General features: G+C 43.2%; 1 protein-coding gene and 1 non-coding gene across 2 annotated transcripts in view; one reads left to right on the top strand and one right to left on the bottom strand.

Moving 5' to 3' along the window:
* The window catches only part of ADCY8 (adenylate cyclase 8), a 225,441-nt gene that overhangs the window by 12,722 nt on the left and 191,860 nt on the right, over positions 1 to 20,859 (top strand). The window lies entirely within an intron of this gene.
* Positions 13,037 to 13,108, bottom strand: TRNAG-CCC (transfer RNA glycine (anticodon CCC)). The gene has a single exon. It is a non-coding gene; the product is annotated as a tRNA-Gly (tRNA).

Genomic DNA, 20,859 nt, shown 5'->3' with positions numbered 1-20,859 from the left:
GAGAACCTGGGAAGGGCCAGGAGGTCAGTTATAAAGCATCACCTTATCACAAACTGAACGCATTCCAAGCCTGGTGACCAGCAGGCACGGGAGAGCACCTGCCTCATGTTGAGAAGGTCGGGCTTGGCGGCAGCTCCAGGTGCTCCTAGCTGCTCTGTGTTCTCAGTCACGTCTGACTCTTTGCGACCCCATGGACTATAGCCCACCAGGCTCCTCTATCCATGGGATCTTTCAATCAAGAATGCTGGAGTGGGTTGTCATTTCCTCCTCTAGGGGATCTTCCTGACCCAGGGATCGAACCCGTGTCTCTTGTGTCCCCTGCACTGGCAGGCGTGTTCCTTCCCACTAGGGCCACCTGGGAAGCCCATGTCCCCAGTAACTCCAGCTACAAACTGAGCAGCTGCCTTGGAGCTCCAGGCAACCCATTTTCACACAAGGGTGGGCAGACAAGGAGCTTAAGCAAGGCTCAATTCCCTCTCCTTGGTACATTGCTACACTCTGCATTTTCAACTATCAAAGCGACTTGTAACATTTCATGTGCCTACCAGGCTGTGAGCCCCTTGAGGTCAAGGATTGTGTCTTACTCATCTTTGTGTCCCTAGCTCCTAGCATCGTATCTGGCACATTAGCAGTACTAAATAGCGTAGTTATAAGTGAAGTGAATGAATGAATATTATATGATCAACTCCTTCCCCTGTTCCCTCCCTGGCTACCCCTCAACACACACAATCAGTGAAAAGCCAGTGAGAGGGGGAAAAAAATCCATTTCTCTGGTCAATACAGGCAAAAGCACACCCAATGTTACCCCAAGAAGTCCATTGGGCAGAAAGCTCCAAGTTGAGTGCTTTCTAGACCTGTGTTAAGGAAGTTATATTAGATAACATGAAGAAAAATTTAAGTCATTATCCAGATCATTTCAGTCAAAATAGGAAAAGGAGATTAAAAACGATGGACCTAAATTATCCATACTTCTTTGTCCATTCCTGAAAATTTTAAACGGATCCAGTCCATCCACACAAAATAGACTCCAGGTATTAATGAGAGTCTCACCCGTTCCTTGGCCTCCTTCTTGGTTCTTTAGCACCTTGGCTCTGAATTCCAACACCTACACCTTGCTCAGGCTCTCTTTGCTTTGTGGTCCATCATCTTTTGTCCTTGTGCATGCATGCATGCATTGTGTGTGTGCTCAGTCATGTCTGACTTTTTGGGACTCCATGGACTGTAGCCCTCTAGGCTCCTCTGTCCATGGAATTTTCCAGGCAAGAATACTGGAACAGGTTGCCATTTCCTTCTCTAGGGGATCTTCTTGACCCAGGGATCAAATCCACACCTTTTATGTCTCCTGCATTGGCAGACAGATTCTTTACCACTTTGCCACCTGGTAAGCCCCTTGCTTTGTGGTGTTGTTGTTCAGTCACTCAGTCATGTCCGACTCTTGGCAATCCCATGGACTGCAGCATGCCAGGCTTCCCCATCCTTCATTATGTCCCAGAGCTTGCTCGAACTCATGTCCATTGAGTCAGTGATGCCATCCAACCATCTCAGCCTCTGTCATCCCCATCTCCTCCTGCCTTCAATCTTCCCCAGCATCGGAGTCTCTTCTAATGAGTTGGCTTTTTGCATCAGGTGGTTTGTGGTATACTGCTTTGTGGTATTCTACTCCAAATCAATTCTTTAGCCGGACCCCTCAGTGGTCCCTGCTTCTAGTCACCTATGGATGTTCACGCTCTAGCTTCATCCAGGTGTAGCTGTGGGCAAGCAGTGTCCCTACTTTCCTACTTGTTCCTGGCACCCCTCACCAGCCAGGCTGGTCTGCCTCATTCCTAAGAGGAGGCCATTGAACAGAACCAGTTGACCTTGCTGAGTGTAATAACTGAATAATAGCTTAGTCTCCCATTTTTACAGCATAAAACCTATCATATAAAGACCAATTTTTACCCCAACTGGACCAATTTTATCTGAAGACTACCTAAATCCAGCATATGGACTTCCCTGGTGGTCAAGTAATTAAGAGTCCACCAGCCAATGCAGGGGACATGGGTTCGATCCCTGGTCTGGGAAGATTTCACATGCCATGGGGCAACTAAGCCTGTGAACCAGGCTGAGCTTGCATGCTGCAACTACTGAAGCCTGTGCACTCTAGAACCTGAGAGCCTCAACTACTCAGCAGAGTAAAGCCTGTGCTCCACAACTCGAGAAGCCACTGCAATCAGAAGCCTGCGCCCTACAACAAGAGAGTAGCCCCTGGTTGCAGCAACTAGAGAAAGCCCATGTGCAGCAATGAAGACCCAGCACAGCCAAAAATAAATTAATTAATTAGTAAGACAATAGTAAAGGCAATACAGAGCCTGATTTTAGATATTGGAACCCAATGCAAGTAACTAAAACAGTCTTCATGAAAAGGTCCAAAAAGGCTATGAGTCAGTCTCCTATTTTCAGTTCTGCGAGGCATTATCCCCATCAATTCCCTTTTCTGCTGTCAATTAGTTCAAAAAACAAAATCAAAATCAGTAAGAACCAACTCATTTTCTTCTAAGTTCAACATCAAACTTCTCCCATTACTTACATGAGTCTACCTAGCCTACTGGTGTGGGCAGCTCATTTGAGGGTGGGTTCATGGGGAAATCCCATGGACAGAAGAGCCTGGTAGGCTACAGTCCATGGGGTCGTAAAGAGTTGGACACGACTGAGCGACTTCACTCACTCACTCACTCACTCACTCATGGGACCAGACAGTCAGCAGCCAGTGAACAGAGGGCTTTCTTCTCTGTTTATGAGAGAGACACAATCTTTGTCTCTTACCAAGTGAACAATGACATCACGTGCTGTTGCGGTCCTGCCCAAGACATTTCAGCCAGAGAGGATCTGTGAATTGTGCCAATGGACAGGGAGAGATATTTCTGAAACTATGTGTGTACATTTCCTTAAAAACGTAGGAACCACAAATTGTCGTCCTATTTTTACCCTGAATTTTCTCAGTGACATTGGCCAGGTGACTTTGTTTTCTTGATGCCTTAAAGGGTTTTGTGAGTGGTGAAAAAATGCCAGAATTCTGAAGTTTTCTCAACAGCTAGAGTTAGGGGCTTCCCTGGTACCTCAGATGGTAAAGAATCTGCTTGCAATGCCGGAGACCCAGGTTCAGCCCCTGGGTCAACAAGATCCCCTGGAGAAAGGAATGGCTACCCACTCTAGTATTATTGCCTGGAGAATTCCATGGACTGGAGAACTTCATGGACAGAAGATCTTAGTGGATTATAGTCCATGGGGTTGCAAAGAGTTGGACACCACTACACGACTAACACACACACAGAATGAATTAGATATTCCTTCTTCTCTGACCTCATTACCTTGTACCAGCCCATCTGCTTGAAATTCAGTGGAGACTCCACCTTCTCTGCAATGGGCTTTCTGACACTCGATCAGGTGGATGTAGGTCCCTTGTCCTCTTGGGTCTCCTCATGCCTTTTACATCCCTCCATTTTAAAGGCAATATAGAGCCAAATAAATAAATAAATTTCTAAACTGTACACACTAGGAAGTCAGCTGGCCTCAGCCTAGTTCTGGTCCTGGTTTCTAGTTAAAAGAAAACACTTGACTTGAACTGAGATGAGGAAAGTATTCTTAATTATGACCTGAAGAAGGAATAGGGGTTGGTAGATAAGATTGAAACTGTTGTTTCCTTATTTGTTTCTACTGCTAAACCATACACTCTTTGAGGACAGGTACGGACCTTTTACATATCTCTGGAATAGACGTTGGCACATCACGGAAAAAGCTCGTAGCAGAGGCTTACTGAGTCAATGCCTGAGGAATCATCTTAGCATCAGTGCTGCTGCTTCCTTTTTATAGCTGAGGATGCTAAGCTCAGCATATTACATCATATCCCTTTGGTCAGACAGCTAATAAAGGATTTTAACCACATCTGTCTCATTTCAAAGCTGCCCCTTGATTTGATGGTCTTTTAAGGCCATTTTATCTCAATTAACTGCTAGTTTCAGAGGCAATTCGTTAAAAGTCATAAAGGGGAAGAAAAATGAAATTTGTATTCCAAATGGTAGCAATGCGTATAATGATATTATTGCTTTATGGAGCCAGGGGAATAGCACATTGCATTGAAAATAGCAACTAACAGTCATCAAAAGATGGACCTCGGATTTTATATCCAAGACCGTGCAGCTTTGTACAGACCACTCCACCTGTCTTGGCCTTGAAATGAATTCCTTACAGCTCTAAAAGTCTATCACTATGAAGTGGTTTTTGAGATGGCTCACGCTCTACAATTTCGAACTGTGGTGCTAGAGAAGACTCTTGAGAGTCCCTTGGACTGCAAGGAGATCAAACCAGTCAATCCTAAAGGAAATCAACCCTGAATATTCATGGGAAGGACAGATGCTGAAACTAAAGCGCCAATACTTTGGACACCTGTGAAGAGCTGACTCATTGGAAAAGACCCTGATGCTGGGAAAAATTGAGGGCAGGAGGAGAAAGCCTCAATGGGGTTTGAACAAACTCCAGGAGATAGTGAAGGACAGGGAAGCTTGGCGTGCTGCAGTCCGTGGGGTCGCAAAGAATTAGATACGACTGAGCAACTGAACCACAACAACAAGTTATTATGAGTGTGGAGGTGAGGATTTTTATGTTTTCTTGGTTTATTTGGCTTCCAAGATCAGATTTTGACAGTCATTACAGAAAATAGTGCTGGCTGAGGTCTGTGATCTCTGAGAAGGAAGAGAAATGAAAGTAAGATTATTGCAAATGCTGAGAGAATTACTTATTAGATGGTATTTAATATTTACTTTCTCCTAGTAGTTTAATTACATTGACTCCATGACTTGTAAAACTGTATGTGATTTTAGTCATTCAATTTGTTTCAAAGGAGATAGTAACTGAGATATTTAATTGACAGACAGATGTTTACTTTGAGTATTTAATTAGTGATTCTTGGCACTTGTCAAAATTGCCTATCTAGCTTTTCTAAAGTGTGTCAGCCGTTATCAACAAGCCATTTTATGTCAGTGTTACCCAGAAGTGATTGAGCTGGGCATTTATGCAGCCTGAATATCCTACAGCTTGGAGCTTGGCTTCTGTGGTTTCTTCTTCATCATCTACAGACTCCAGGACACAAACAGCAGGGCCCTGAGGAACTCACTTTATCCTGTCATACGTTAGTCACATGATCTGTAACAAGATGAAGATGTAGGATTGTAGGATACCTATTGTCAGAACTTCATAGTTTATAGATATGAAAGGAGCTGATGAATAAGATCAAGTGTTGAGCTGATAAACAGGAGTCATCAAGCACTGCATTGTAGTAGTAACAGTAGTAGTATTTCTGTAACACACATGGACCTAATATGGTTAGTTACACGTTGTCAGGCTGTCTTGCTTTGAGATGGGGCTGGAACTGGTCAAACACAGGACAGTAGCCCATAGGCTGAGTACCTGATCACTTGTCTCGTGTGTGGAATGTTTTTTAAAAATGATACAGGGACTTCCCTGGTGGTTCAGTGGTTAAGATGCCAGCGTTTTCACTAGAGAGGTCAAGAGTTCAATTGCTGGTCAGAGAACTAAGATCCTGCATGCCACGGGGTGCTGCCAAATAGTACAAAAAAAAAAAAAGCTTTAAAAAAGAAATAAGCATTCTTAGTTCAGTTCAGTCACTCAGTCGTGTCCGACTCTTTGCAACCCCATTTACTGCAGCATGCCAGGCCTCCCTGTCCATCACCAACTCCCAGAGCCTACTCAAACTCATGTCCATCAAGTCTGTGATGCCATCAACCATCTCATCCTCTGTCTTCCCCTTAACCTCCCACCTTCGATCTTTCCCAGCATCAGGGTCTTTTCCAAAGAGTCAGTTCTTCGCATCAGGTGGCCAAAGTTTTGGAGTTTCAGCTTCAGTATCAGTCCTTCCAATGAATATTCAAAACTGATTTCCTTTAGGATTGACTGGTTTGATCTCCTTGCTCTCCAAGGGACTCTGAAGAGTCTTCTCCAGCACCACATCTCAAAAGCATGAATTCTTCAGTGTTCAGCCTTCCTTATGGTCCAACTCTCACATCCATATATGACTACTGGAAAAGCTATAGCTCTGATAGCTCAGTTGGTAAAGAATCCACCTGCAATGCAGGAGACCCCGGTTCAATTCCTGGGTCGGGAAGATCCCCTGGAGAAGGGAAAGGCTACCCACTCCAGTATTCTGGCCTAGAGAATTCCATGGACTCTATATTCCATGGGGTCACAAAGAGACACAACTGAGTGACTTTCACTTTTCACTCATTTGACTATATGGACTTGTGTCAGCAAAATAATGTCTATGCTTTTTAAAGCACTGTCTAGATTGTCATAGCTTTTCTTCCAAGGAGCCCCATGAACACATGTCTCTATTACCAACATCCCAAATGCAATTACTAATCAATGCTGACTGCAAAATATATCCATGGTACATTGACCAATACATAACCATTGACCACTCCTTGATTACAACTCTTCTGTTGATGATCTGTTCATTTAAGACAAACAGAGCCATTTTCATTTTTGATTTTTTTTTTTTTTTTTTGCTTCATACTTTAGGTTTCGGGAACATAAAGAAAGATTCAGATCAGATGTTGTGTCATCTGATACATAATTTATAGCACTAGAATAAATACCAGGCAATAATTATGGCTGGAGAAGACTTGTAGGACTATGTCCCAAGGGAAGAAATGGATGCCTTCCTATTTATAACTCTTTGAAATCGCACTGGGCTTTGTGAGATTAAAAGGCATCCCTGGAGGTGTTCAGGAGAAGCCAGATGCCCATTATCAGAAATCTGGGGCAAAAGGCAAAGGGTTGAACTAAATGATATTTAAGATCCCTTCTAATTTGAAGCTTATGACTCTGTGACTCTTGATTTTATAAATAATTGGCTACGTGTAAAATAGTTGGATTCTAAAAGGAAATCCAAGAAAGACCTTCTAATATCACAAAGGAATGGGGCTATTTACATCCTGCAGTTCCCCTAAGCTTGCCCTCCGCCCAAATCTTGATCTCAATGGATCCAGGGTTCTCTGGTCCATCCTTGCAGTTGCCCAAACCAGAAAGTCCATCTCTGTCACTTCTCCCTCTCAGTCCCCATGGCCGGTCTACTGCAAGTTCCTGCCCAGTTTGCCGTCTGAATAAGCTCATTTCCTCCCCCTCATCTCCATCCTTTCACCTCAGTGCAGGAGATCCTGTTCCTCACCTGAATCACAGCGGCCACCCTGCACCCACTTTCGACCCTTTCCAGTCTTCTGTCCACAGTGTCACAGGGTGGAGTTCTTCTCTTGGGGATTATTGCTTAGAATCCTGCAGGAAAGGTGAGTAGCTTCCCATTGCTCTTAAGGCAAAGGCAGAATTTCCCCCTGGGATCCACATTTGAGATCTGGCCTCTGTCTTCCTCCAATAATTCCATTCTTCATCTTCCTCTCACTCAGTTCGAGAAACTGGCTTCCGTCAGTTCCTCCAAAGACCCATGTCTCTTTCTGCCTCCAAGCTGCCCAAGTTTCTGTTCCTCCTTTTCCCAAGAAGCTCTTTCCTCATTTTCAACCCAAAGAACTTTCTCAGGGAGGCTACCTCTGCGCTCTCTTAGATCCCAACTTGTGGCTTAGTGATAATAAATCCACCTGCCAATGCAGGAGATGCAAGAGATGCCAAGTTCAATCCCTGGATCGGGAAGGTCCCCTGGAGAAGGAAATGGCAACGCACTCCAGTCTTATTGCCTGGAGAATCGCATAGACAGCGGAGCCTGGAGCGCTACAGTCCGTAGGATTGGAAAGAGTCAGACACGACTGAGCACATGTCTTCTTCTTCTTGTACTTTTCTTTTTTTTTTAAATAAATTTATTTATTTTAGTTGGGGGCTAATTACTTTACAATATTGTAATAGTTTTTGCCATACATTGACATGAATCAGCCATGGGTTTACATGTGTTCCCCTTCCTGGACCCCCCACCCACCTCCCTCCCCATCCCATCCCTCTGGGTCATCCCATTGCCCCGGCCCTGAGCATTTGTCTCATGCATCGAACATGGAATGGTGTTCTGTTTCACATATGATAATATACATGTTTCAATGCTATTCTCCCAGAACGTCCCACCCTCACCTTCTCCCTCAGAGTCCATAAAATTGTTCTATGCATCTGTGTCTCTTATTCTGTCTCGCATATAGGGTTATCATTACCATCTTTCAAATTCCATATATATGCATTAGTATACTGTATTGTTGTTTTTCTTTCTGGCTTACTTCACTCTGTATAATGGGCTCCAGTTTCATCCATCTCAGTAGAACCGATTCAAATGTATTTTTTTTAATGGCTGAGTAATATTCCATTGTGTATATGTACCACAGCTTCCTTATCCATTCGTCTGCTGATGGACATCTAGGTTGCTTCCATATCCTGGCTATTGTAAACAGTGCTGCGATGAACATTGGGGTACACGCGTCTCTTTCAATTCTGGTTTCTTCAGTGTGTATGCCCAGCAGTGGGATTGCTGGGTCATATGGCAGTTCTATTCCCAGTTTTTTAAGGAATCTCCACACTGTTCTCCATAGTGGCTGTACTAGTTTGCATTCCCACCAACCTTCTTGTACTTTTCTTAGATAACACATAACACTCTGTGTGTGAGTGTGTGTTTGTGTGTGTGTGTGTTTGTGTGTGTGTGTGTGTGTGTGTGTGTGTGGTGAGAGTATTTGTTCCACGTCTGTTTTTCCACCAGAGAGTAGGTATGATGAGATAAGGAATGGGTCAAATTTGCTTGCACACCTGAATACTCTCAGCACTCCATGTTTGGTCAATATTTATATAAGAATGAAAAAATGAATGGGAATACCCAAGGCTGATATTCAGGGTCAGGTGGTAATTCTGGCTTCTCTAGAGGATATATTACAATAGATTTTAATGTGCAAGAAGGTGAGATAATTGTGTGTTGGACCAGGGTTCAGATTAGTGCTTCTACTGAGCTTCTAGCCTCTTTCTTTCTGGCTCAAATCCTGGATAAGGCTAAAAATTGCAGACAAAATATTTTTGGTACCAGTAGATGAATAAGAATCATACCAAAAGAAGATGAATTTGCCTTTAAGTAGTAATTCCAGTGATCCTACCACAAAGTCATAATGCCAAGGTGATGCTTTTCTTCTGATAGTCCACGTTCTGGTAAAAATACTCATCATCTCCATAGTCTTTAAATAGATGGTATCATTAAAGAGATAACCACCAATTTTATTAAACATAATTACTCTTATCTTATTGCTTATTTCTTTTTTTTTTTTATGGTGGATCTCAGTAAGCTTGAGTTATCAAATAAATTTATAAGATCTGTTGACCTTACAATGAGGAAGTTGACACAAATACTGGATTGGGTGGCTAAAGAGCTAACTAGCTAGATAAATAGATAGGTAGATGAAAGGAAAACTTATGTAATACTAGGGAAAATTTTTGAGTCAAACTGACATTCATTTGTCTGCTCAGTTTTGGGAATGAGTCTGGGAAAAGTAATGAACATCATAAAAAAGTAGAATATAGATTAATATGCTTAATCTATATGTGAAAGCGAAAGTGAAAGTTGCTTAGTTGTGTTGGACTGTTTGCGACCCCATGGATTATACAATCCGTGGAATTCTCCAGGCCAGAATACTGGAGTGGGTAGCTGTTCACTTCTCCAGGGGGTCTTCTAGACCCAGGAATTGAACCATGGTCTCCTGAATTTCAAGCGGATTCTTTACCAACTGAGCTATCAGGAAAGCCACTTAATCTGTACATTTTCTATTAAAATTTTATACCAATTCTGCTTGAATACTCCAATGACAGGAAACTCACTCCACCCCAAGAAGCTCTTGGCCTTTTGTGACACACCTACTTGTAGAAAATGCTGTTTGTCATTGACATGACATAAGCAGCTGCCATACTTAAGTGCTGCAAAGACCCAGTACTGCCTACAGTATCTCAGATCATCATTTTCATTAATTCCAATATTACCTTTATTTCCATCATCACCACCATCATTCCTTTTCTCCTCCTTTTTTGTCATCTCTGCGAGAGTCCCTGACATTTCTGTAGTATTTTGAGCCAGAAAGAAGGTGATGTCATTAATTTTGACTGGGAACGCAGGAAAATTTCACTGTAGCAGGTGAACTGGGAATTCAAAGGGAAGATTTAGAGGTACCAACAAAATGGCATGGCTAAACAGTGAGCCCTCCACTGCTAAAAAATGAGATGCCCATATCCATACCCTCCACTATATTTTTGTTTTCAGGAAAGGTCACTTGTATATTTCCTCTCAAATTAAAAAAGGTGTTTTGGCAAAATGAGTGATAAGACATGCTTTGGAACTAGAGTACTTGGGTTTGAATCCTGACACCACCACTCACTAACTTGTGACCTGGCAAGTTATTTAACTTCTTTAAGCCTCAGTTCCCTCATCTATAAAATGAGGATAGTTATAGTATGTATCTTATAAGGCCAGTGTGAGCATTAACAGAGGTAATATGGGTAAAGTCTTGGGACTTTAAACTGCTTAGGCCATGTTTGTTGCCTCTGTGTGTGTGTGTGTGCGCGCGCTCAGTCCCTGAGTCATGACCCCATGGACTGAAGCCCGCCAGGCTCCTCTGTCCATGGGATTTTTCAAGGAAGCTTACTGGAGTGGATTGTCATTTCCTTCTACAGGGAATCTTCCCAATTCAGGGATTGAACCTGCATCTCCTGCCTTGGCAGGTGGGTTCTTTATCACTGAGCCACCAGGGAAGTCTTGTGTTACCTGTTATTATACAGTTTGCAGTGGCAGCTTCGTAAGGGCAGAGACCTTGGTTCTTTTTTTAATATTTATTATTTTTTAATTTATTTTATCTATTTGGCTGCACCTGGTTTTAGCTGTGGCATGCCAGCTCTTAGTTTCAGCATGTGGGATCCAGTTTCCCAACTAGGGATTGAACCTGAGCCCCCTGCACTGAGAGCTCAGAGTCTCAGCCACTGGACCACCATGGAAGTCCCAAGACCTTGATTCCTTAATTCACTGTCATCTTTCCAGCCCCTACAACATTGCCTAGCACATAACTGATAATCTGTAAGTAATTATTGAATGAATGAACAGAGCTGTTGGGGAGAGTGACATGGCCAAAATGGAACAGTTGGCAAAAGGCTCAGGCCAAAGCACTAGTGAATAGCCTGATTAATGAAAATGTATGCCTTTGATATTTTTTAACTGCTACTTCCAAATCATTTGATGGAAGGCTGAAAGAATGTAATCAAACATCATTTCTCCAACATGGTGTGTTTTACTAAAAGGAAAAAAGTAAAAGAGTTGCATCTCTTTCTCTGAGTATTCTCTTTGACTTTTAAAAAATAATAGCTTAAAGAGACAGTATTGGAACTCTATTGAGTCACTATTTTGATTAAATATTGAAGGAGGACATGTACTTGAAAGCTCATTTTTTTCCATTGAACCAACGCTTTCTCTAAATGATCCATTCATTCAAAGCACTCATACCAAAAAATACACTTGGCAATTGTTAATACAATTTATATTTTAAAGCTTTCTGATATTCAGTGTATCAGAAGGTATAATAACTTGGTTGTGGAGGGCAAGTTACTAGCCCTGTTGCTTATCAGACCTGGAAGCTTGCACCTGAAATGTTTCTTAGTATCCTGATACTGGGCAGGGTACTATCCTGGACTGGTCATTTACTAGTGGGATTTCTTTCTCTCTAACTTGGCATACTTCTCTGTCACCATTTCTAAAACTCTGATGGGCAAAGGAAATTAACTGTTAATAGATTGCGATTATAACTTGCCAGGTGGCACAGTGGTAAAGAATCCACCTGCCAATGCAGGAGACTCAGGAGACGTGGGTTTGATCCCTAGGTTGGGAAGATCCCCTGGAGTAGGAAATGGCAACCCACTCCAGGATTCTTGCCTGGAAAATTCCATGGACAGAGGAGCCTGGCTACAGTCCGTGGAATGACGAAGAGTCAGACATGACACGACTGAACCTGCATGCATTACTTTACATTATAAGGCTGCTATTGCTAACTGGTTCCAGTGCCTGCCTCCAGCGGACAGTGGGGTCAGATTTGCTGGTGGTCACAAGTGAGAGCAGCGCCCTCTGGCAGCTGCCCACAGAGACTCTAGGAGATGGGGCAGCTCTTCTAGCATCTGGTTTCCCAGAGCTTCTCATCCCATACCCTAAAGAACGACTATGCAAACATATGTCCTGTACTTGAATTCAAAGCCACGGTCATTGTCTACAGAAGGGTGGGAGCAAGGAATACCAATTTGAATGCTTCCGATCATCTAGTTCGCCTTTCTACTGCACTTCAGAATCTCAGGCATTCCAAGTTTGAGGGGATGCTCATGCTACCAAAGGTTCCTTCTGATCAAAGCAAGAGTCCTTCCAGCTTCTTGGATGGGTCGGGAGAAGAACTTCGAGCTGAAGAAATTTTAGGAGAGTTCAGGAAGCTGTTTTGTATTCTGCAGGTTCTAGCAGATGGACCAATGGCTTTTCAGAGGATAACTCCTGGAACAAATGTGTCATCAACAAAGCCCCTCCTCTGCTGCAAACCGAGCATGACTCCCCATTTCATGCTGGTCCCTCAAGTGGTCCACTCTGGCCCTCACCTGCTTCCCAGGTTTCTGCTACTCTCTCCCTTGTTTACTCTGCTCCAGTCTCAACTCTCTCCTAGAAATTCTTGAGTACACCCTCCTGGCCTTATCACAGGCTCTTCCATCTGCTAGGGATGTCCTTAATGCAGAGATCCCCATGTCACCTTCCTCTTTCACGTTTTGGCAGGAAAGCCACCCTTTTGGTGATAGCATCTACCCTGAAGTTCTTATTTAAATTTGTAACCTCTCTCTCACATGGCATCCCTACCCCACCCCACCCCAACCTACATTCCAGTGTATTTTAAGTTGCATTATTTTATTTTTATTTATTTATTTGGCTGTGCCGGGTTTTAATAACAGCACATGGAATCTTTGACTGCTTCGATTCAAACATGCAAGATCTTTACTTGTGGCATGCAGGATCTAGTTCCCCAACCAGGGATTGAACCTGGGCCCCCACAATGGGAGCATGGTGTCTTAGCCACTGGACCACCAGGGAATGTCCACATTGCTCTATTTTAAAAGCATACTTTTTACCTTCTTTTTGTTGTTGTTCAGTCACTAAGTCATGTCCAACTCTTTGTGACCCCATGGACTATAGCACACTAGGCTCTTTCTCCTTCACTATCTCCTGGAGTTTGTTCAAATTCATCTCCATTGAGTTGGTATGCTATCTCACCATCTTGTCCTCTGTCACCCCTCCTCCTTTTGCCTTCCATCTTTCCCGGCATCAGGGTCTTTTCTAGTGAGTCAGCTCTTCGCATCAGGTGGCCAAAGTATTGGAGCTTCAGCGTCAGCATTGGTCCTTCCAATGAATATTCAGGGTTGATTTCCTTTAGGATTGACTGGTTGAACCTCCCTGCAGTCCAAGGGACTCTCAAGAGTCTCCTCCAGCATCACAATTCAAAAGCATCAATTTTTCAGTGCTCATCCTTCCTTATGGTCCAACTCTCACATCTGTACATGACTACTGGGAAAACCATAGCTTCCAAAGAGAAATCATCTTTCAGTCTCATGGCTACAGTCACTGTCTGCAGTGATTTTGGAGCCCAAGAAGATATAATCTGTCACTGCTTCCACTTTTTTCCCTTCTGTTTGCCATGAAGTGATGGGACTAGATGCCATGATCTTAGTTTTTTGAATGTTGAGTTTTAAGCCAGCTTTTTCACCTTCTACCACTCCAAATAATTTATGTAATTGTATTATTTGCTTCTGCCAGCAGGGCAGGCCCACAGATAGAAAATGATGTCCACTTCTCACTAATGTATCGTCAAAGTCTAGAACAGTACCTGGCATGTAGTAGGGCCTTGGAAAGCATTTGTTGAATGATGAAGGAAGAAAGGAATTTCCATCATTAACTAGGTCTTGATGTTTGCTCTTGTTCTCAGATGGACACAGGCTTCTTATCTAAGTGTTAGGATTATAAGCAAAATCATCAGACAAAAGGCAAGACATTTTAAATCTGCAAACTGGGATCTGTATTTCAGGCCCAGTTTCTCTACCTAGTCATGTACACACACAAGGATTTTCACCTCTCTGAGCTTTGTGTCTCTTGTTGGAAAAGCAGATGCCATAACCCCTATGCTGACCTATTGTGGTAAAGTACCACACACCTCACAGCTGATGGTGATTGCAGCCATGAAATTAAAAGACGCTTACTCCTTGGAAGGAAGGTTATGGCCAACTTAGATAGCATATTGAAAAGCAGAGACATTACTTTGCCAACAAAAGTCCGTCTAGTCAAGGCTATGGTTTTTCCAGTGGTCATGTATGGATGTGAGAGTTGGATGGTGAAGAAAGCTGAGCGCCGCAGAATTGATGCTTTTGAACTGTGGTGTTGGAGAAGACTCTTGAGAGTCCCTTGGACTGCCAGGAGATCCAATCCATCCATCCTAAAAGAGATCAATCCTGGGTGTTCATTGGAAGGACTGATGTTGAAGCTGAAACTCCAATACTTTGGCCACCTCATGCGAAGAGTTGACTCATTGGAAAAGACCCTAATGCTGGGTAGGATTTGGGGCAGGAGGAGAAGGGGACGACAGAGGATGAGACGGTTGGATGGCATCACCGACTCGATGGACATGGGTTTGGGTAGACTCCGGGAGTTGGCGATGGACAGGGGGGCCTGGCGTGCTGCAATTCATGGGGTCGCAAAGAGTCGGACGAGACTGAGCGACTGAACTGAACTGAACTGAACCACACACCTAGGAGATACATAATAAATTTAACTACTATTTTTATAATGGTGACAGCTGGTTAAAGCTGTTATGTTATAAATTATTTAAGATCAAGTCACCAAAATTATAGGAAAGATAACCGGCATATCTTAAATGAGTTTTTAAAGTCTCTGTAAAATTGATTAGATTATGTTTTGTCTGTAATCCTTTATTTTTGCCTTCTGATTTATCAAGGCAATTGCTATGAATGTTTGTTGATACTGGAATATATACTCCACATTATTCCATTGGCTATCTGCATGGTTTGCTCACCTTTTGGGGAGCTCTCTGCTCAAATACAACTTCATCAGAGATAGCTATATTTTTCTCCATAGCACTCTTCACCAGTGCACAGGAAATACTATAATTTTGTATTCCTTTGGCATTTTTCTTATGGGCCAACAGCTTTTGTGTTTTATTTTTTTTATTGGAGTATAATTGCACTACAATGTTGTGTTAGTTTCTGCTGTAGGACAACATGCATCAGCTCTATGTACACATATATCCCCTCCCTCTTGGACCTCCTCTCCCATCCCAGCCCTCTAGGTCATCACAGAGCACCAAGCTGAGCTCCCTGTGCTGTGCAGCTTCCTACTAGCTCTCTCTTTTACACGTGGTAGTGTGTATACATCTGTGCTACTCTCTCAATTTGTCCTGCTCTCTCCTTTCCCCCCACTGTGTCCACAAGTTCGTTCTCTACGTCTGCATCTCTGCAAGTAGGTGCATCAGCACCTTTTTTCTACTTTCCACATATATGTGTTAATATGCGGTATTTGCTTTTCTCTTTCTGACTTACTTCACTCTGTATGACAAACTCTAGTTTCGTCCACGTCACTACAGATGACCCAATTTCATTCCTTTCTATGACTGAGTAATATTTCATTGTATATATATACGACATCTTCTTTATCCATTCATCTGTTGATGGACATTTAGGTTGCTTTATGTAGTTTTAAATACTACTTACCATTTTAAGTAGTGCTGCAATGAACACTGGAGGTGCATCTGTCTTTTTGTATTCCTTTGTTTATTGTCTGCATCCTCATAAGTAGAAGAAGGGGTTTGGTCTCTTTTTTTGACTGACATATTCCCAGGCCCTAGAGCTGGGCCTACACTTACAGAATTGAAGACATTGCCCTTTATTAAGCTATTTCCCAAGAGTGTAGCTTGAAGGTTTATATAATTGGCCTGTGCCTAAGCCAGTAGCATGTGTCACAGGTAAGATGACTATACATTGCAGAGTGCCCAGGATGCTCCAGATTGGTGCCTGCCTCCTCTCCCTCACAAAAGTATCCAAGTTTTCAAAATAGATACATTGTCATAATAGTTATAGCATCCAAAAGAATTAGGCATGACTATTATCACTCATTAAAGGAACATACGGGCTTCCCACGTGGCACTAGTGGTAAAGAACCCACTTGCCAATGCAGGAGACAAAAGAGATGTGGGTTCAGTTCCTGGTTGGGAAGATTCCCCTGGAGGAGGGCATGGTGACCCACTCCAGTATTCTTGTCTGGAGAATCCCATGGACAGAGGTGCCTAGAGGGCTACAGTCCATAAGGTTGCAAAGACTCAGACACGACTGAAGCAACTTAGCATGCACGCAAAGGAACATAAAGTCGAGCTGAGAAAAAGAAATGACTATTGATAGTAACAGCTGACACGTACTAACTGATCATTGTATGCCAAGGGATCCATGTAATCACTTCTCTCCATCACAAAAACCTATGAAGTAGGTACAGTTATTATCCCCACTTAACATGTGAAGAGCCTGAAGCTTAGAGAGATTTAAGGCTCCATCTCCCCACATTTAGTAAGGGGCGGAGTTGAGGATTCAAATCCCAGAGGCAGATCTTTGCACTCCTAGGTTAGTGTAGCCAACAGCGATGGTGGGATTTGTCCTTACGTGACCTCTTTTTATCTAATGGTGATCCTGGAAAATTAGTTGTCACACTTTTTAAAGTTGGCAAAATAGGCTTAGCTGTGTTCAGTAGCAGAATTAAGAGCCAAACATAAAATAAGCATATTTATGAAAAAAGAATTGCAAACAGGATGGCATTAGGTATGAGTCACCATGGGCTGGAGACACTTCATGTTCTTGGCTTCCATTATATTTTTATTACCTAATGTGTCACAAGGTATATAACTCAGCCCTATAGACCCAAACACACGGCACTTACTCATAACCACCATGGACTTAAATGTTTGAAGAATATTTTATTTGATTCAAACCTTAAATGGGTAAACTTGGAAAAGTGAGAGTAAACTAAACTCTTGGCAACAGATTCTGTACTTGTGTTAAGTCACTTTAGTCATGTTTGACTCTTTTGCGGCCCTGTGGACTATAGCCTGCCAGGCTCCTCTGTCCATGGGATTCTCCAGGCAAGAATACTAGAGTGGGTTTGCCATATCCTCTTCCTGGGGATCTTCCTGACCCAGGGATCAAACCGACGTCTCTTATGTCTCCTGCATTGGCAGGCATGTTCTTTACCACTAGTGCCACAGATTAGCCAGTGTCTATTCTCTACTACAGAGGTTGGCCAGTGTTTGTCCTTTGGTAGACTGCCATATTTCAACCACTCTATTCTGCATACTCATCCGATAAAAGAAATGCTGGGAGACTGGCTTTATCCCCTGACTGTAAAATTGTATAGTTGAGAAACTTTATAAAATTATTCCCTATAAAGTTATCTTCTCTATGAATTGGGCTCTTCAACTTGGACATAATGGACTCTTTTTTCATCTAAGTCAATACTATATTCATTTGTAACAACAAACATGCCTTTTTGTGAAGTAATGTAGATGATAATTGGGCCTTCTTTGGAGGAGTCAAGATTCAGATTTAGGTAACTTGAGAAAATGCTCCAATTTTTGGTGCATACTGTGCTTTATCAGAACAGCAGACACATTTTAAGAGAAAACAGGCTCTTGGTGAGGCACTATTTTTAGCTCAGCAGCTAATGATGAATCAAAATGTTTCTTCAAACCCAATTACCCAATAAAACTTGCCATAGTAACCATCACATTACACAACACCTCCTTCATGCTCACACCAAAAACTTCCTTGGGAACTGCTACCACCACCTCCTTGACAGTGCCATCTGCTCCGGAGGGAGGGGAAGGAGGAGACGGTGGGGGAGGCTGGAGAGGAAAGAGTAGTTCTGATCTGTGCAAATTGCAGGAAGAGAGAGTCTCGGAGCAGAGATATATTGGGTAGAAAAACCATCTTCTGTGGTTTTCACCGTGATCTAGAAGTGGCTCAACCCAAGAGCTCCAGGCTGAAACAAGCTATAGAGCGTCAGCAAGAAGCCCTCTGCCCTTGCCCTCCCCTACCTCACTTACTCTAGGGTCACCCTCTCTGCTTGCCCTCTGCTTGGGGTAATTGTTGCCTGCTTCTTTTATTGGCCAACTCCTCCTCATTCTTCAGGTTGCCTTAAACTTTCCACCCCCAGAGAGGTTTTCCCTGAACTATTTGATCTAAACTAAAGTTCCTACAGAGTGTCCCGTAAGGAAGGCCCTGAGAGAAGGTCTTATTTGCCATGAGAATCTAAAACAGATGGGGAGACAACCTAGATGCTCATCAACAGAGGAATGGCTGGAAAAGGTGTGGTACATATATATAACAGAATGTTACTCAGCCATGGAAAAGAGTGAAATGATGCCATCTGCAGCAATATGGATGGACCTAAATATTATCATCCTGAGTGAAGTGGGCTGGACAGACAGGGACAGATATCATGTGATGTCACTTATATGTGGGATTTTTTTTTTAAAAAAAAGGGTACAAATGAGCTTGCTTTCAATACAGAAACAGACTCACAGTTTTTTAAATCAAGCTTCTGGTTACCAGAGGGAAAACAGGGGGACATGGTGGATTTGGGAGATGGGGATTGGCTTGGCATATGCTCACTACCATGTAGAAAGTGGATAACTAATAAGGACTTATTGTATAACACAGGGAACTCTACTCAATATTCTGAGGTGGCCTATATGGGAAAAGAATCTGAAAAAGAATGCATATATATGCATATATATGTGGTGGAGGGGGGCTGATTCACTTGACTGTATACCTGAGGCTAACACAGCATTGTGAATCAACCATACTCCAATAAGAATTTTTTTTTAATAAAATAAAACAGTGTCTAGGTCATTGTCTGATATCTCAATTGGTAAAAAATCTGCCTGCAGTGCAGGAGATCCTGGTTTGATTCCTGGATCGGGAAGATCTGCTGGAGAAGAGACAGGCTACCCACTCCAGTATTCTTGGGATTCCCTTAAGTCTCAGCTGGTAAAGAATTTGCCTGCAAAGCAAGAGACCTGGGTTCGATCCCTGGGTTGGGAGGATCCCCTGGAGAAGGGAAAGGCTACCCACTCCAGTATCCTGGCCTGGAAAATTCCATGTACTGTATAGTCCAGGGGTCACAAAGGGTCGGACACAACTGAGCAACTTTCACTTCACTTCACAGGTCATTGTTGGGGCTCAATAAATGTAAAATGGATGCAGAAAGAAGAGAACTCTCTATGACGTGGTCAAATCATCATCCATCTAGTGGTCTGCATGGCAAAATACACTCATTATTTAAATCACTCATTGAACAAATTTATTCATTCAACCAATATTGGAGGCTGACAATATTAGTGAGGGCTTTCTGGTTATTGCCAGTTGGGTCCTCTGAGAACCAGACTGAGAGGTGGATGAGTGTTGGGAATTTATTAGGGGATGTTTTGGGCATCAGCTCCCATGGAAGGGAAGAGAAGAAAGTAAAACTAGACAAAGGGACAAAGTGAGCTGTGAATCAATTTCAACAGCAACCTCACTAATTCCAACGGGAGTTTGTTTGTTTGTTTGTTTTTAGCTGATCCATGTGGCATTTAGGATCTTAGTTCCCCAACCAGGGATTGAATCTGTGCACCCTGCAATGGAAGTGCAGAGTCTTAACCACTGGACTACCTGAGAAGTCCATGGGGAATTCTGAATCTGGGATGATGTTTCTGAGTTGAAGTTATGAGCATTTATACCTCCAAGTTCATTGGTCTTAGAGAGTGACCTTGGGCGAGAGGCCCTCTCAGCTGAGTTGATGCTCAAAGAACAATGCCAGCCCTTGGCAGGAATCCTAGGAGAATATGTCCCTGGTTCCTAGAGCGAGACCTAATGGCTCATCCCAAGACCCACACCAGTTCACTCCTTGTGCCACTAGGATCCGCATCTTTGCACAAGTTCTGAAAACAGTTTCTCTATGACCCTGGTGAGCCTGTCTTTCCTGGGAAAGCTTAGAAGAGGGCAGTGCCTGAGATAAATCATAGTTTCCACTGATGCAGCTAGTCTTGGGGGCCCAACTGATACACATGGTGTCCCTCCTCTTGCCTTTGTTCTAGACTCCCCTCACCGCCAGCTAGCATCTCTGGCGGTGGTTTACATCTCTTGGTGGTTTGCCTGATGGTGTGGTCCAGTTTCTAACCCCTCAGGCCTCTGAGCCTCTGGTCACCATGCCTTTCCTAGGCCAGGGTATAATTCTTGCCTGAATGATGACTCTGCTTGTCTGCTGGTTACTGGCATAACGAGCCCAACATGCCGTATTTTATAGTTTGTAGGACTGTTACTCGGTCACCTGGTGGAATTTTTCAACCTGTGGAAAGCTAGAACTCTAAAGCTATAGCACTTAGGGTTTCAGGCTCCCCAGGTGGGCCACTGGGGGAGATGGTAAGTGGGGTCACTCCTGCTTCCCCTCTTTATTTCTCAGACTCATGCATCCCACCTACCAGGGCTTTACATCATGCCTTTGATTTGAAGTGTCCACTGCATCCTGGAGAGTGGCATCCCATCTTTGGAGAGGTTGACTATAAAATGATGCCAAGGTGCTCCCTTAGTCAATCCAGGGCTCCCTTGGCTCCTGGGAGTGATGCATCCACTGGATCCTGCAATCTTGTGCCCATTCTCAGACCTCTTCTGTCACAAAGGACATCCCCGGGTCTGACACGCCACTACTGGAGACACGTATAGTAGTCTCCCAAAGTCAGATTCACGCACATGCAT

The sequence above is a fragment of the Giraffa tippelskirchi genome, chromosome 6 (genome assembly GCF_054371585.1).
Source record: "Giraffa tippelskirchi isolate mGirTip1 chromosome 6, T2T-mGirTip1v1.2.pri, whole genome shotgun sequence".
NCBI lineage: Eukaryota > Metazoa > Chordata > Mammalia > Artiodactyla > Giraffidae > Giraffa > Giraffa tippelskirchi.
This window is presented reverse-complemented; position numbering and strand designations above follow the sequence as displayed.